At 53.6% G+C, this 12,025-nt stretch overlaps 1 protein-coding gene across 1 annotated transcript in view; it reads left to right on the top strand.

Moving 5' to 3' along the window:
• PDE7A (phosphodiesterase 7A) overlaps nt 1–12,025 on the top strand; it is a 1,213,253-nt gene that overhangs the window by 612,565 nt on the left and 588,663 nt on the right. The window lies entirely within an intron of this gene.

Below are 12,025 nucleotides of genomic sequence, written 5' to 3'. Positions count from 1 at the left end.
AGTGCCGCTTGGAGTGAGCAGCCGGTAGAGACGCCGCAACCCCTCGTTCAGGGGGTTCTGGAAATTTGGGGGGAGACCGGAGTGGCCCCGCAGGAGCAGCAGGGTGTGAGGCCTGAGTCCCGGCAAACCCCTTTGGCCGTCCTCGGGAAAGCATCGAAGAGACGAGGGTGCGGACCCGGGGCCTTGAGCGGTAACTCCCCCCACCCCCCGGCTTCTTCAGAGGCAGGACTCCACACCTTCGTGCACGCGACGCCGGTGTCCCCGACGGACCCACGCCCTGCCCGGCATAGTTTAGCCCAGAGCGGATCCCGGCCATTAGCACTGTGACGCACGACGAATTTGCCCGACGCCTAGAGATGGCGAAATCGCCCTGAGAGGCTTCTGATAGCGACGACGGCTGGGGAGTCCTGCGCATCTACGGAGGAATCCAGAACGCCTCCCGAACAGTGATGGAAAGAGGGGACAGTCGGAGGTGATCGTATCTTGGCCTAGTGGGGGCCGCGACAGACGGTGGCTGGTGAGGCCTACAGGCGGAGTGCACGCCCAGCGATTGCTATCGCACCCGGACCCCCATGTGAAGATCCCAGAGGTACTAGCCCCAGAGGGTGCTTTATGTAGTGCTGGTGGCGATCCACGAGCCCTTGTTTCCCACGAGAGGAGTGACCGGGCCCGCATTTAACCCAAAATGGCGTCGGGCAAGGGCAACAAGCGGGGAGAGCGTACTCTCCCGGAGATGCTCAACAGATCCCAACTGGGGGGCCATCTTCAGCTAGTCCGGCCGGGGCCTCGCAGAGTTCGACTGGAGGAGAGCCACCGGTCACCAGATCGTTTCTTGAGTCGCTGTTTAGCACCCTCAGAGACTATTTTCAGACATTGAAACAAGAAGTAGCGGGCGAGGTCCGGGATGTGCGAAGAGAAGTGGAAGAGATCGGAGAACGAGTGGCCACAGTGGAGGGGACGAACCACCGTATTGATGAGGAGCTGGCCCTGCTACAACAGGAGGTGCTACGCCTCAGAGAACAACACCTAGATCGGCAGATGCATAACGAAGATCTTGAGAACCGCTCTCGCCGAAACAACATCCGAGTCTGGGGGGTTCCGTCCTCGGACGAAGACACGGATGTAATTGGCTATCTGAAGGACCTGTTTCGAGCGATCTTAGGAGAACCACCGGAATTCCCGGTCAGGATCGACAGGGCGCATCGGGTGGGCCCACCACGGCGAGCATCGCCCCCCCCCGACATTTTGGCTTTCCTCCCGGACTTCCCATTGAAAGAGCGCATCATGGCGGAAGCCCGGAAACAATCAGGGTTCACTTTTCGTGGCCACTCTGTGGGACTATATTAAGACCTGTCCGCCATTACTCTGCAAAAGCGGAAATCCTTTAAGATCGCCACAGACTTTTTAAGAGAGCACGAAACGCCATATGCCTGGGGCCACCCGTTCCGCCTCATCTTTAGATGGAACGGCACGATGCACCAACTTCGATCGCTGCAAGACACCTGTGAGGTCCTAGGGATCACAGCGTAGGAGGAGGACACGAACACGCCGAGCGGGAGACGCGGTCCCAGAGACGGCTGGCAGAGGGTGTCACGGAGACGGGGAACGGCCAACCCCAGGAGGCCGGACTCTCCCACCGACATGGCGGACGCGGTCTCCGAGGCTGCCAGAAGCAACGCAGCTACCGGGGATGTGGCTCTTACAGCTTAATGATGCTCCGGGGGGAGAACACCACAGCCTTACTGGAATAGCAGGTTCGGGTCTTGGAGGGCGGGGGGTGGGGTGGAAGTGGGGAAGGGGGTAAGTGGCTGGACGTCCACATTGGTAACTCACCACAGACTTGCCCGAGGGCATGACTGGGACTAGTATTTGTTTGGTTTTTGGGGGTTTGTTGGGGGGAGGGGTAGAGAACCTTTGGTTGATTGCATGATCTAGGAGGTGCCAGTGGCCTTGACACTTCTTCGGACACTGGCTTCATTTCTCCTCCCTCCGTGGCTACGGAGGAGGGTTCTACCTGTGGTGTTGCGCAGGGCAACCAAGGCCTTGTCTCTTGAGCTCCCTGCTGCGGCCGTGAGGACTAATCTCCTCACCGGGGTGCCTCAGCCGCCAGTAAGCTCTTCGGAGCCTCTGCTGCCGTTCAATGAGGCCCTCACCGACGTTCTGATGGCCACCTGGTTCAAGCCCCCCTCACAGTGCCCCCTGTGGATCGAAACGTGGCCAGACGCCAGAGCCCGGCTCCGGGCGACCCCTACTTTCTGTCCGTACACCCCACTCACGAGAGCCTGGTGTTCCAGGCCTCTACGTCCCAGACCGCATTCCCGACTGCCCCTCCAGATCGGGAATCCATAAGGTTTGACCAGTTTGGGAAGAAACTGTTCTCCTCACTGCTTGCCTTTTGGGCTGTTACACCCACTCTTTGTGGGACATGGTTGCGGACGTGTTGCCCCAGTGTCCGTCGGAGGCCCAGACACGTCTCGCCCAACCTCTTGTTGAGGGGTGGGACGCAGCACGTTATTCTATCAGATGTGGACTTGATACCACAGACTCGCTGGGCACAACGATTTCCACGACGGTGGTGATCCGTCGCCACGCCTGACTGAGGTATGCCAATTTTATGGGGAATGTCCAGTCCACGCTCATGGACATGCCTTATGATGGCTATTGCCTTTTCGGCGACAAAGCAGACAGTGCTTGAGCGTTTCAAGGACTCAAGGGCTACGGCCAAGTCCTTGGCCGTATCGGGCCAGCGCCAGCAGCCTTCTGCTTTTCGCCCCTTTCGTGGCCAAGGAAGGGGTGCCCCCACACGTTTGTCCAGCCATAGTCCGTGAACCAACCTCAATGCGGTCGCGGACGTGGTAACCACCGTGGCGGTGCATGGAGACAGAGGCTCGGTCAGTCCACATCCACTCCCGCAGCATCTGCCTCAAAGCCTTCCTAGTCTGAGCTTTCAGGCCCATTCGACGCCAGTGGGAGGGGTAGGGTTCGCCATTATCTCCTCCACTGGCATACCATTACTTCGGACAGGTGGGTGCTGCAAATCGTCCCAAGGGGATACTCCCTCCCCTTCGAGGCGACCCCTTCAGCCATGCCACCGCAGTACCACCGCATGTCGGGGGATTACTTGCAGCTTCTACAGGAGGGAAGATATGGCCCTCTTGGCCAAGGGGGCCATCGAGCGCGTTCCTGGGCCGGAAGTAGGACATGGTTGCTACTCCCACTACTTTCTGGTTCCTAAGAAGGGCAAGGGGGGCCTGTGCCCTATCTGGACCTCCGGAGCGTCAACGGCTTCCTCCGCAAAGAGAAGTTCAAGATGCCGACTTTAGCTCAGGTCCTGGCTACCCTAGACCCTAGAGACTGGATGGTAGCGTTGGACTTGAAAGACGCCTATTTCCACATCCCCGTCCTGCCGGCCCACTGGCGCTACCTGTGGTTCATGGTAGGCCACGAGCACTTTCAGTTTACTGTGCTCCCCGTCGGCCTCACCAGTGCCCCTTGCGTGTTCACGAAGGTGATGGCGGTGGTCGCAGCTCATCTGTGCAGATCAGGGGTTCCAGTTTTTCCTATCTAACAATTGGTTGTTGAAGGCGGGCTCTTCCCAGACAGTCGTCTCCCACCTCCAGACTACGGCCGATCTCCTGCACTCGCTGAGGTTCTCCCTCAACGTGCCGAAGTCACACCTGTGCTCCTCTCAGAAGCTCTTCTTTATCGGAGCGGTTCTGGGCTCGGCGCAGTTTCGGGTTTCTCCTCCTGAGCAGTGGGTTCGGGAAATTCAGGCTCTGATTCTAATCTTTCAGCCTTTATCCCGAGTCTCGGTCAGGATGACGCTGCAGTTCCTGGGGCTGATGGCATTCTGCATCCTGCTGGTACATCATGCCAGGTGGCAGATGCGGGCTCTGCAGTGGGACCTGAAGTTCCAGTGGGTACAGCATCAGGGCGACCTGTTTGGCCACGTCCAGATCTCGGAGGGCATTGCAAGACAGTTGCAGTGGTGGCTCACGGTCCGCGATTGGGTCATCGGCAGATCCCTCTCCCTACCCCAACTGGAGCACACAGTGGTGACGAATGCGTCCCTCCTGGGATGGGGGGCCACATAGGAGAGGCGGAGATCAGAGGCCTCTGGTCTCCGGGGGAGTCCCGGCTCCATATCAACCTTCTGGAGCTGCGGGCGATCTGACTTGCACTGAAGGCATTCCATCCCTCTGTCCGGGAAAGTGTAGTGCAGGTGTTCACCACCGCCAGGTGGTACTGCAACAAACAGGGCGGGGTGGGGTCGTGGAACCTTTGTCAAGAGGCTCTGCGCCTCTGGAAATGGCTGGAACATCAGGGCATCACCCTGGTGGTTCAACACCTGGCAGGCTCTCTGAGCTCCAGGGCGGACAAACTCAGCCGCCGGGGCATGATGGATCGCGAATGGCGTCTGAACTCTGACATGGCCCAAGGTCTCTTTCAGCAGTGGGGAGAGCCTTGGTTAGATCTATTTGCCACTGAAGAGAACGCGCAATGTCATCAGCTCTGCGCGTTGGAATGTCCAAAACGGCACTGGCTCAGAAACTCTTTTCGTCTAGAGTGAAGTTGCGGTCTGTTGTACGCCTTTCCACCTATACCACTTCTATCCAGAGTGCTGAAGAAGATCAGGCGCGACCGGGCCCAATTCATCCTTGTGGCTCTGGACTGGGCACGAAGATACTGGTATCCAGAGCTACTCAGTATGTCAGTTCAAGTTCAAGTTCAGGGATTTATATAGCGCACTACTCACCCAGAGGGTCTCAAGGCGCTTGGGGAAGGGGGGTTTAATTTTTGTCGAATAGCCAGGTTTTAAGTTCTTTTCTAAAGGAGGTGTGGTTTTGAGTAAGGCGGAGGTGAGTGGGGAGTGAGTTCCAGGTCTTGGCCGCAAGGAAGGAGAAGGATCTGCCACCCATGGTGGATTTTCGGATGCGCGGGACTGCGGCGAGGGCTTGATTGGACGATCTAAGTTGGCGGGTGGGTGTGTAGAAGGACAGTCGAGTGTTGAGGCATTCGGGTCCTAGTTTGTAGAGGGCCTTGTGTGCGTGGGTGAGAAGATGGAGTGTAATTCTCTTGTTGACGGGAAGCCAGTGGAGGTCTTTTAGGTGTCCGGTGATGTGATCTTGGCGAGGGATGTCCAATATGAGTCTCGCTGATGCGTTTTGGATGCGTTGGAGTTTTTTCTGTAATTTTGCTGTTATTCCGGCGTATAGTGTGTTACCATAATCCAGTCGACTCGTGACCAGTGCGTGGGTGACAGCCTTTCTTGTTTCGAGGGTGATCCAGCGGAAGATCTTTTTGAGAATACGAAGTACGTTGAAGCAGGAGGATGAGACTGGACATTGAAAGAGAGGAGTCTAGGATGAAGCCCAGGTTGCGTGCGTGGTCTGTGGGTGCTGTGCCCAGAGCGGAAGGCCACCAAGAGTCGTCCCAGGCAGAGGGGGAGGATCCTAGGATGAGCACCTCCGTTTTGTCTGAGTTGAGTTTTAGGCGGCTTTGTTTCATCCAATCGGCTACTTCTTTCATGCCTTCGTGAAGATTGGTTTTGGCGGTGTTAGGGTCTTTGGTGAGGGAAAGGATTAACTGGGTGTCGTCGGCGTAAGAGATGATGTTAAGGTTGTGTTGACGCGCGATGGAGGCGAGTGGACTCCTGTAAACGTTGAAGAGGGTGGGACTGAGTGATGATCCTTGTGGTACTCCGCAGATGACTTCGGTGGCCTCTGATCTGAATGGGGGGAGTCGGACTCTCTGGGTTCTCCCGGCGAGGAATGAGATGATCCAGTCCAAGGCTTTTCCTTGTATGCCGATGTTGCTGAGGCATTGTATAAGGGTGCTGTGGCAGACTGTGTCGAAAGCGGCGGAGAGGTAGAGTAGAATGAGGGCCGCTGTTTCTCCGTTATCCAGTAGTGTTCGAATGTCGTCTGTTGCTGCGATGAGGGCGGTATCGGTGCTGTGTTTGGCTCGAAATCCGGACTGAGAGGGATCGAGGGAGTTGTTGGATTCAAGGAAGGCAGCGAGCTGGCTGTTGACGGCTTTCTCAATGACTTTGGCGGGGAAGGGGAGGAGGGATATGGGTCGGTAGTTTTTAAGTTCGGAGGGGTCTGCTGTGGGTTTCTTCAAGAGGGCGCTGAGTTTGGCGTGTTTCCAGCTTTCTGGGAAGGTGGCAGAGTTGAACGAGCAGTTGATGACATCTCGGAGATGGGGTGCGATGATGGAGTCAGCTTTGTTGAAGATGTGGTGGGGGCAGGGGTCGGTTGGCGAGCCAGAGTGGATTGAGTTCATTAGGCGGATGGTGTCTTCGGTGGTGATTGGGTTCCAGGCGCTGAGGTTGTTAGTTGGTGGTGTAGGATCTGAGGGGGGTGGGGAGGGTTGTTCGCCGGGAGTGTTCTCGAAGCTGTTGTGAATGTCAGCAATTTTGTTGTAGAAGAAGGAGGATAACTCATCGCAGAGGTCTTGGGAGGGAGTGATGTCGTTAGATGCTGCGGCGGGGATGGTGAATTCTTTGACGATGTTGAAAAGTTCCTTGCTGTTGTGGGCGTTGTTGTCGAGACGCTCCTTGAAAGCTGATTTCTTGGTGGATCGAATCAGTTGGTGGTGTTTGCGGGTGGCCGCCTTGAGGGTGGCCATGTTGTCGGTGGTAGGGTTTTTTCTCCATGTTTTCTCTAAAGTGCTGCATAGCTTCTTGGATTTTTTAAGGTCATCATTGAACCAGGGAGCCTTTTTATTGACTGAATTGATCTGGTGCTTTTTCAGGGGTGCTAATTCGTCAGCGCTGTGGGTGATCCATTGCTTGAGTTTGGTTGCTGCTTGGTTTGGGTCCAATGAGAGGGTGGGAGGGTTTTGGTTGAGTGATGTGAGGAGTTGCCTCTTCTGTAGGTCCTTCTGTCATAGCAACAGGGGACGGTCCTCCACCCGAACTGGTCCAGTCTCCACCTACATGCGTGGGGATTGAGTGGCGACAGTTGAGGCCATTTGACTTGCCTCCTGAAGTCTGTGATGTGATTCTGGCAGCCAGGCGTCCCTTCACAAAAGCGGTATGCACCTGCAGGTAGAACAAATTTGTGGCATGGTGCACAGCAAAGGCTGTGGATCCTCTTTCTGACCCTCTTTCAGAGAGGTTCTCCTCTTTCTTCTTTCTCTTGCCCAGCAGGGCTCTGCTCTGGGCACTATCAAGGGCTATCTCTCGGCCATTTCAGCCTTCTTAAGGCTTCCTGATCAGCTAAGCACTACTGCCTGGAAAGCCAAGTCTGGAGAGAAGGCTTTTTTGGCCGTTCAGTTCTCCAGGACTTCCTGGTGTGATCTTGGTTCGCAGACCCACCACCAGGGTTGGTATTGCTGGGGTATCTATTCTAAGGTAAGGAATCTAAGACCTGTTTCTTTCAGATGCACAAGTTACTTACCTTTGGTAACAATATATCTGTAAGAAACAGTAGTTAGTGTTGGATTCCTTACCGCCCCACCCATCCTCCCTGTTCTGCGAACCGATATCTAGGGTTAAGGTATCTCCCTAGTTGCATGGCTCTGCATTCCTGGCGCGGAGAGTTATGTATAGAACTGGCATCAGCGGGCGAGGGCGGCGTTTAAATACTCCAATGACGTCATCCCGCCGATCAATACACTGACGACTGATGGGGAGCCGCAGACAATGCCTACCGACGCGCAGGGGTACTGCTGACAAACTTTCCGGATCGAGTCTGACGCCTGGGGATATTCTAAGGTAAGCAATCTAACACTAACTACTGTCTCTTACAGATATAGCTTTACCGAAGGTAAGAAACTTGTGCTACAGGACCCATCAGCTTCTTCCTGAAACTCCGGTTGCAATCACAAGGCAGCGAAATCTACTGAAGGGTACCATAAACCAACTAAAGTAACGCCATTGTGGGACGGTAGATGGTTGCTAGAGTTAAGTATACTAAAAGGCTTTCGGGCCAGGGACTTCGTAGGTATCTCTACGGTAGCTGATCTTATGGAGCATGGTGACACTGCTCAATTTTCCTCACTTCAGCGAGACTATGACATGCATAGAAACTAGTTTTTTTAATAAACGCAGGTATGACATAAATGGAGAGCACAGGTCCTTCCTAGAATGGGAATCTCAAACTTTGCCCAATTGAAAGGGAGGCTGCTGATGGAAGAACAGGGGCATGGTGCTATTTACTCCACCTATAGGTCTCTGATGCATAACTAACCCGACTCCCTAAAAGGCTTGCAACAGAAATGAAAGACTAATTTAGGTATCATGGAAGATATTGACTGGGATGCGGCCTTGATGCATCCCAGAGAAATTGCAATTAAGGCACAGTTTAGTATAAAATTCTTCATTGTGTCTACTTGGATATAGGCATTGTGTCTGCATTGTCTGCGTGCTATGGGAAGGGCTCCTGTTACACACTGTTTGTGATGTAACAGCGCTGAAGACTCCTTTGTTCATACTATTTGGACCTGCCCTCACATACAATCATATTGCACCTTATAATTGGAGAGCTTAGTGCCATACTTTCATTGACTCCAAATTCCTTCTTTTGGGTACTCCCAATGATGGTGACGTGACCCAGACTAAATTATTGTTCTGTGGCCTTGTGTCGGTGGTGGCAAAGAGGGATGTGGCAAGCTATTGGGGATCGGGGAATGGCCCCCACTGCAGGAGTTGAAGAGTGGCGTTCTGTATATCGTGGTGGAAAAGGTAACATACTCTAATAAAGGCTGTCCACAAAGTCAAGAAAATCTGGAGTAAATGGATATGTTATTACTCATTGGACATTCTGCTAGAAGACTAAACCAGGCGAGGGGATGGGAGTTGTATTGTGTTGTCCTTTGAATTTGTCAGTAATGAGATTTGCCATTCAACTGTGGTCAAATATTTACCCTTGTTGTCGCATTCATGGAAAAACTAATAAAACATTTTTTTTTAAATGTATGGCAGTGGAGAGGTAGACCCCATAACCACAAGCTCCTTGTAGGCAAAACGGACAAGAATATAAGATTGAATACATAAAAGTGAATGCTGTGCAAAGAGCTCAGTGTGAAGCTGACTAAAATAAATACGTTCTGAACTTTTATGAAATTGAAGCGGATCGTGGCCCTAACACTTACTCTGCAGCCTTAAAACTGATTAAGCTGTTGTACAATGCAAATTATTTTAGAGGACTGTAATGTAAGTAGCTAAGACACATTTGACATTAAAACATGAGTAAACATTTGTTGCTTAACAAAACATGGAAATACAAGTATTGCATCCTCTTTTTGTGACACTAAACACAAAATAAATGTCTCAATACAGGTAAAATGAGCAAAAAATAAACATGGATCAATACAGATGGAAATGCCAAAACAATAAAAACCTAAAAACCGGGAGCCCTGATTATAAAGAAACTAACAAAGGAGCTGGGCATTAGTGCTCTAGCACCTAAGGTTATGTTCGAGGCATGTGGGCTGCTGAATTCATATCTGTGCATAGATCGCCGCCTAGTGTTGGGTCTGGATGATTGCACATTGTTGTCTTGGAATAGTATTCGAAGTATCACGAGATAGGTGGCTCCTCCCCTGGACTACAGTGCGCAGGGGCATCGACTCCATCCTCAGATTGTTTTTTTCCGCCATTGGGTTTGGATGTCTTTGAATTCCCTATGTCGGAATCGATAGAAAACTTTCTTAAGACCAAAAGGTCTTTAGTCTAATGACTGAGGTAGTGTGGCTCAATGGTTAGAGGCGGCAGACCCGAGAGCAGAGGACGGCCCGGGACCAGGGTTCGATTCCCGGCGCGGCAGGTTTCTGGACCAGGGTCAGCGGACTCGATAATTCTCTCGCCTCGGTGCCCACTCTGATCAGCAATCACACTCGGCAACTCTGGGCATTAGCTTGCCTCATCCTCACTAACGGCCCCACCAGACCGCCGGGGATGCCTGGTCTCACCCTGGAGATACCCATTAAGGGACCATCTCTCAGGGAAGCCAGGAAGGGTTTCGCAGCGGTCGAAGCGCGGAGATACTCCCCCGGGAGTGATTCTAGCTCTATATAAACACGCAAATTAAATTAATACGTCGGTATAGTCTTGCGTTCGGTCTTAGTTCTTCCAGCTCGATCCCGAGCCGGACTCCCTACATCCGCGTGCTTTCGACGCGGAAGGCCCAGTCGACGCTTCAGACCCTATCGACCGTTCATCATGGACCGTAGTCCATTTAAGAGATGTCCCGTCTGCAACTCGAAGTATCCCCACATCGACGTCCACCCAGTGTGCAACAAGTGTCTGTCGCCGGACCATGATGAAGCCAAGTGTATGGCTTGTTCACGCTTCAGGTCCAAGAAGACACTTAAGCTTCAACGAACTGCGCGCCAGGAGGCCCAGCCTGCTGCACCGGCGCCTGTGGACATCTTCGATGCAGGGGATGTCGAGGAAGAATCTATCCAGGACATTACTGAGTCGAACCACGTGTCGGACGTCGACTACGACTACGACGCGGATGCAGAGATGTTCGAGGCCGAAGAAGTCGTCGACGAGGGGGCCCTCGGGGCATTGGAGAATAGCTCGGACGAAGAGCTTCCTCAAACTGACTCTGGGGCCGTGCCAATTCATAAGGCTCAGGTCGAGGGATCGCCTTCGGACCTTACCCAAGATCTTACAATGGGTTCTACAGCCCTGCCTTCGGGCTCGGCCACGGACATTGCTGTTCATCCGCACCCTGGCAAATCGAAACCGAAAGTGAAATCTACGGTCTCGACACAAGAAACTGCGCAGGTGCCGTCCTCGAAACCGAAAGTGCGCATCGCTCTGGTCGGCTCCAAGGCCTCGGAGCCCTCGGCGCCGAAGAAGTCGAAGGGTGCTGTCGAACCGAAGGCTCAAGTCAAGGGCGTCAAGCAGAGCGCGTCGGCGCCGAAGACAGTCGACACCGGCAAAAGCCTCGGCGACCCGAAGAAAGCTCTCGGCGACCCGAAGAAAGCTCTCGGTGACCCGAAGAAACTGCTGGATGACCCGAAGGTTCTAGTGACTCCGCGTCCACAGGACGGGGCCAAGAGCAGCACACCCAGAGAGTCGACTCCAGGTGAGGCCTCGAAGGATTCCGTCGAACCGGCGCGCCCAGCCGCCGAGTTCACCAAGAAGGTGATGGACTCCCTACAGCGCATCAGGGACAGGACCTTATCGGTCGGTCCGAAGGATCTCCCGCCTCCGAAACCGGTGGAGAAACCGCATAAGGCGGCCACGCCCATCCATTTTACGTTGCCGCCGAAGACGGCGCCGTAGGCTTTCGCTCCTAAGACGGTCGCCAGCGTTCCCGAGAAGGTTTCCTCGGCGCCGAATCCGTCAACTGTGGTCCCCAGCCCACAGCCTCGACGACCTTCAGTGGATGAGCGTCAGGAACACTTCATTGATGCCGAAACGGGCAGGCTTTCCCTCCACAAGCGGAAAATCACCCCTGAACGCCCGATGGAGTCCTACAAGATCCCTCTCAAGAAAAAGGACTCTTTCACTCCCGTCTTGGTGGAACCACTCTCCCCACAGACTCATGATGTTTCTCCCACTTCCTCTGATTTGGACGCTGGAGAGGGAGATGATGAGGACGAGTACAGTTATCCTGTCTATACAGACCCTGAGGATACCAACGAACCTTGGACAGCTGGTGCTGACCCAGGTGACCCTCAAGCAGGACAAGACCCGCAACTATTTTCTGCAAAAACGTCTCCTACAGAAGACTCTGCAGCTTTCAATGCCCTCATTGAACGGGCAGCTAACAATCGCAATGTCCAGCTCCATGCTGACCCTGTTGATGTTAACTTCCTTTTTGATACCTTCTCAGTCTCAGAAAGAACTGTTAAGACTCTGCCTATGCTGAAAGGTGTTTTGAAACATGCTGGCAAGATCTTTAAAGAACCTACCAGAGCAAGGGTGATAAACCAGAGGATTGAGAAGAAATACAAGTCAGCGCCTACTGATCCTACCTACATCAAAGGACAGTTGCCTCTGGACTCCCTTGTCGTCTCGAATGCCCGGAAGAGGGCTAATTCTCAGACTATGGGTGATGCT

The sequence above is a fragment of the Lissotriton vulgaris genome, chromosome 4_1 (assembly GCF_964263255.1).
Source record: "Lissotriton vulgaris chromosome 4_1, aLisVul1.2, whole genome shotgun sequence".
Classification (NCBI taxonomy): domain Eukaryota; kingdom Metazoa; phylum Chordata; class Amphibia; order Caudata; family Salamandridae; genus Lissotriton; species Lissotriton vulgaris.
This window is presented reverse-complemented; position numbering and strand designations above follow the sequence as displayed.